This window comes from Nannospalax galili, unplaced genomic scaffold (genome assembly GCF_000622305.1).
Source record: "Nannospalax galili isolate Female #2095 unplaced genomic scaffold, S.galili_v1.0 scaffold109, whole genome shotgun sequence".
Lineage (NCBI taxonomy): Eukaryota > Metazoa > Chordata > Mammalia > Rodentia > Spalacidae > Nannospalax > Nannospalax galili.
In genome coordinates, this window is record NW_008360315.1 from 323,834 (window position 1) to 330,071 (window position 6,238).

Genomic DNA, 6,238 nt, shown 5'->3' on the forward strand with positions numbered 1-6,238 from the left:
CTAGGTCCCATCCCCTCTCTGCACCTCCCCCCGCCACCTCCCACAGCCCAATTTATTTATTTTTAGTTTTTTGCACATTTTTATTGAATTTTTGTATATTTCATACAAAACATCTAAATCGTCTTTATACCCACTTGCCCATTCACAGCCCATACCTTGACCAGATTTTATGCATTGTCATACATGTTAAGGCCTAACAAGTCAAATTTGTGTACCCAGATGTCCCTTGGTGCAAGTTCGTACACTGAAATCTAGTCAGCTTGTCTAGCATCTCTCCCTTAAAGAATATCAACTCTCCCTCGCCCAGCAGTAATCAGTTTCCAGCAGTTCTTCAGCTTTAGATTAGGTTTGGGCTTTGCCAATTCCCCAGTTTTATGTTGGGTTTTGGTCTGATTGAGTTTGCATGGGTCTTGTGTATGCTGTCACCATTGCTGTGAGTTCATATGAGTAAGTTCCCAAAGGCCTGGATGACTCTGATTCCTTATGATCATCCACCAACGCTGGCTCTTACAATCTTTCTGCCCCCTCTTCTTCAATGGTCCCTGAGCCATGACTGGATGAGTTTTAATATAGGAGTTCTACTAGGGACACATTTTCTGCAGTCTCTTATTTATGTAATATAGCATATAGAGTCTCATTTGTGTCCCCATATGCCCCTCAGTGTGGGTCCAGACACATCTTCAATGCAACCTCTATACTTAGGATAAATGCATCTCTCAACTCTCACCAGAGATGTTTCCTTATGCATCAGCTGGTAATTAACACAGAAACCCATAATTGACCAATGTGCAGAGAACAAGAGACCACAGAGTGCTTATCCCTGAATAGGACACTTACTTCAAATCTCTCCCTTTCAAGATTCAGGGATCATTGTTGAGAGGAGGCAGAAATATTGTGAAAGCCATAAGGGTTGGGTGACCACCAGGAAACAGTCTTTCAGACAGCTGTTTGTTTACTCAAATGAACTCATAGCAATGATGAACAATTCCTATTCAAAATACACCTCTTTTAAAATGCCATTTTTGTTTGCTGTTTTCTGTGAAATATTGAGGAAACACTCAGTAAGATGTGGGCTTTGGGTATAACTTAGTCCCATCATTATTTAAAGAGAGGAAGAGGAAGGATTTTAAAAGCAGACATGACAGAATTTCCAGGGAGATAAACGCAATCTCGGCTAAGGAGAGATGTGCTTCAGGAAAGAGGATGAAGGAGTATGTGGATACAAGCAGAGGAAGTTGGATGTTTGAAAGAATGAGTGAAGCCAGAAAGATCATGTCTCTTTCCCCAAGAACATGGTCCCCAAGTAGGAATGGCTGGTGACAAGACAGAGGCTAAAAAGGAAGGCTATCCTGTGAATCCAACAAATAGAAACAAAGGATCGAAATCAAAAGGAGGATGTAAGGGCATCAAGACATTTTTTAAAACCAAAAGTTATCTGAAACACGGGACTTAACAGTTAATGCTACTTAATGTCATGATGGGGCAAGAACACTGTAACTTCCTAAGTTAGAAAATCCCATAGACCAAATTTTTCAGTGGAGCACATTGCCTTTTGTCAATCAATCTTCCCTCCCAATTCCCTCCAAAATCCACCTCATTTTTCTGAGGAAATGAAAAGGGAGAACTATGGAACATGGTTGAAATCATAGCTATATTAGTGATTTTTATTTTGAAGTTTGCTTAAAAATTGGTAAAAGCCCATAATCTGCCAAAGAGGGAATAAGAAATCAGTTTCTAAGAATGTACAATTTCCTTTAGAGAAGTCTCAAAACAAAATTACTAATTTACATGAGAAGCTGTTAAGAAAGTGGTTGTGTATTCGTGAAAGTCCATTCATAAAACTTTTATTCACTTACATGAACTTAAAATGCATGCTCATAACAAATATGCTTGGTTTATTCATGAAAATTTTATAAGATATTAAACAAAGCTAACCATCATCTCAAGTTATTTCTCTTTTAACTGTTTTGTAGAGCACATGTTTTCTAGGTAAATATTTAAAAAAATCACATGGAGTCTCTTGCTTACTGCTGTCATGCTTAGTACAATGAGGTACTGAATACCACACGATTCATTTTTACTGCATTTTTACTTTTACATTTCTTCTTAGATTGCCTAAAACACTTAAATACAAGTAAAATGTTTGGCAAAATAATGAAAACGAACTTTATAAATAATGGGTTGTGAACCATTTTTGCCCTTAACCACAGAAAATGGGTCACAGGTTTGTCTAAAGGAACAGGAACATTTGTGCAACTGCAGTCTAAGATGTACACAGTGAGACTGGTTATTCCACAGAAACACGTGATTCCACCATGATTGTACCACAACCTTGTAAGTGCTCCAAACCTTAATATAACCGCAATAACTATGTTATGACTGGAACCAATTATCCCTTTTATTTCCCACCAGGACAAACCAATACAGAGGCAGTTTTCTTTGCTTAGATATGGAAGTACTCTTAACACTGGTCCCTGTGAAGCCACAATGTCCTAAAGTACTATGCCTAACATATAACTTGTATACAAATTTCACATCCCCATACTGGTTATATCAAGATGAAAATGCATAACTCCCTTCATGTTAACTGACTCTACTCTGCTAATATTAAAACATAAAAACCACATCAGTAATACAGAAATTTTAGAATGAAGCCGACAGCAGTTGGAAAGCAGTTAATTTTCCCTCTCATCTCCTTGGGTATACGATGGACATCCACGATGTCAGGTTCTCTCTCAGTAACATCTTTATTGGCGTGCTGTCTTTGTATGATGTGTCACTCAATGTACCAAGTTCACCAGTGTCTCCATCAGAAGCTGTCTTTGTAAGAGCGCAGGCTTCCTCTGGGGAGTTCAGAATCTCATAATAGGACACAGAGAAGTTAAGGACCAGGTCCAATCTGTTAGACGTGTTGCTCCATGTCTTTTCTGCTGATTGCAAATGCTCTTGGTACACTTACTGTGACTGCTCCACAATCCTTTTCTTGCCATAGCAAGTCTAAATCCAAATCAAGTAGTGGTAGTAGTCTGCCTTCATTTTCAAATAGAACTCTTGGCTTTCTGCTTGTGAAGCACTGGATCAAGAATTTTTCCAAAAAAGGCAGTATATCACTACAGACACATATTAGTTCAGTCGCAATTTTCTCTCTGTACTCTTGAGCTATCAGATTCTTTTCCTCATCACCTTCCTTCTTTTGCTCATTACTCGAGAAGCCCCTTCAAGATGACCTACTAGCTGCAACAACAGTCTTTTTAAAAATATATGCATTGATTTTTTGTGGGTTTCATTCAGCATATCTTAATCATATTTACCACTCCTTTCCCTATCTGCGCCTCCCATAGGCTTGAAAAACCTAGGTGCCATGAGGCCACCTGATAGGAATGCCTGACAAGAGGTCAAGCATTGAGAAACTAGCTTATCAGAAAAACAGGACGTAGTGGTCAAGCCATCTGCATCTGGCAATCCCCGGGGCTCGATACCAGGAAATCAGGAAATAACATCTGTACCATAAGTCACCCACCCAGAATTTAGCAACTTAACTTCCTCATGCTTTATACTCATTTGAATGGGCCAATAACCATGCTTCTGCTTCTGTACCCCGCTTCTGCTCTATAAAAATGCCAAAACCCAGCATGGGGGTGCGCAAGTCCTCCGAGGAGACTTTGTGCCCACAGGTACCTGTGTACTAAATAAACCTCTTGCTGTTGCAACCCGAAGGCTGACTTGTTCTCAGTGGTTTCACTCTTACAAAAGGCCTTTATGAATATCTCTCTCTCTCTCTCTCTCTCTCTCTCTCTCTCTCTCTCTCTCTCTCAACAACTATAATACACATTAAGGCCTATTGAGTAAAGTTTGCATACCCAGATGTCCCTCAGTGTGAGTTTATCTATTGGAGAATGTTCAGCCTGACTAGTGTCACTCCCTTGGAGATTACCTTTCCCTTACACAGCAATAATCAGCTGCCAATAGTTCTCCAAAGTTGTGGCCTGCTGCCCATTTCCCCAGTTTTATGCCGATTTTTGTCTGAGTTTTCATGGGTCTTGTGTATGGTGTCACCATTGCTGTAAGTTCATATGAACAAGGTCCCAGAAACCTGTGAGACTCTGATTCCCTATGGTCATGCACCTCCTCCCCTGGCTCTTATAATCTTTCTGCCCCAAAGCTCAGTGGTAAAGAGCACTGGCTGCTCTTGCAGAGGACCAGGGTTCAGTTACTACAACATTCCTATAAGCATGAGAGAGATTAGTCTCCTGATTAGAAAAAAAAACAGCTCCATGCTTGGTCAGATTACAGATCTCATGCAGGCTGCCATATCAAGTTGCTCAGCCTGCTTGGCAAGTTTAGCCTTCCGTACCAGTTCATTTTTATCCATGGCTGGATATTCTAGGTCTAGAATGTGTGGCAGTCGATGTTCCAGAGTTTGGCAGTCTGGGCAGTGGTAGTAATGAGGCTCAGGACTTTGTCCATGGATCTCACTACTCACAGGATACAGCTGCTCCACAAATCTGGTATAGCTTTTTCAATTTTTTAAAGATTAACTTCATTTTTAATTGAGAGAGAGAGAGAGAGAGAGAGAGAGAGAGAGAGAACATGAGTACAGCTACTCTCAGAGGCCAGAGTTAGAGCCCCTGGATCTGGAGTGCCAGGTGGTTGTGAGCTGCCTGATGTGGAATCAAATTTGTGTCCTCTGCAAGAACAGTATGTGCTCTTAACCACAGTGCCATCTGTGCAGCCCCATTTGAAACTTTCAAGGTGAGATTTTTTAAGTTTATATTAGTTTACATGAAAGTATCACAACACAGCATTTTCATCTAACAAATGTGTTTACCCCTAGCCTCATAGCCCAATTCTTCTTGAAATTGTCCTTCTGTATTTAGATATTTAAATCACTGTTTTCCTTCAGTTCCATAGAGATTACCCAAAAGATAGCTAAGTCTTAGAATTAGATTTCAAAATTTGGAGTAAAAGAAAGTTCTCCTGTCTAGATTTCAGTAACATTGATGTCAGCTTTCAGAACCGAAAAGCTAATCTGCCGATTTAAGTATTTACAGCACTGTTTTCCCTTCTATCTTCATTCTTCCTACCATTGGGAGGACCAAAAAGAAAGCTCACCCTCCTCAGAATTAGGTCTGGGAATTAAAGGGAAGTTTGCCTGCTAGATTTGTGTCATCTTGTGGTCACAAACAGTGGGAAATAAAACAGTCTTCACTCAGAGAAATCAAGACACAGCTCCTTACCTAGAAGCTCCAAGACCATCACTGAGAACAAAATGGTCCATCATTAGAATATCCCATGATTCTTGCAAACTGACCTTCATCTTCATATACTGTTCAATTCTGGTGGGCTTCAACTAGGTTAGTCTAACACAATTTCCTTCTAAAGCCTTCTACAACACCACTTTGCCTATCCTGTCCCTGGATTATGAGAACAGAGATGGTAAGCAAAAGATGACCTAAATATGCATAGAGAAAAGAACTTTTCTACCTTCTAAGTCAAACAACCTGTAGATCCACACTTGCCTTAATGATTCATGGCTGTGTAGAAGCCAAGATGCACCATTTCACTCCTCACTCTAAAACTTCCTCATTAAGTTAATAGCTATTTCAAAATTTCCCCGAAGAACAATAGGAGGCTCACTTCACATTGATAAATAATCCTTTCAGATAGTTACTATAAACAGTGAAGCAGAAGGTCCAACAGGGGGTATTTAAGTCTTTACATCAGAGATTTGAAATGCTTATAAGCTTGAAAATGTCAGCTTTTTCCAGATTCTACCAGTTCTAAGAAAGCTACAAAAATATCAGAAGTTTCAGCTGGGGAGTGCATGGCAGACATTATCATTAAATCTAACATCTTTAAAGGAGCACATGGCCTGTCTTCTTTTCATTTGTAAATCTCTACAATATGTTCCGCTAATGTAAACTACCTGCAGAACCCATCTTCATCTCTTCTGTGCTTTATCACTTCCTAAATCCTCAAGGAATGTGGAAAGTAATTTTCAGGGCAGGCTCAAACCAATTATATCACTAATAAAATTATTCCACTCCTGAATAAATTATTTATACATAATAACTTTAGGAATTATAATATTTCCATTCTTATCTATCTAAATATATTCCCCACAGATCTTAATTCAGAGTTCTGGAACCACACAAAACAGTCTATTCTCCCAAATATTTCACTTCATTTATCTCTTCTTTTAATTGCGTATTTTATTTTATCTTATTTTTGAATATTT

At 39.3% G+C, this 6,238-nt stretch overlaps 1 pseudogene; it reads right to left on the reverse strand.

Moving 5' to 3' along the window:
• Positions 1-2,688: 2,688 nt before the first annotated feature.
• LOC103727154 lies at positions 2,689-4,372 on the reverse strand (annotated as a pseudogene).
• Between the last annotated feature and the right edge of the window lie 1,866 nt (positions 4,373-6,238).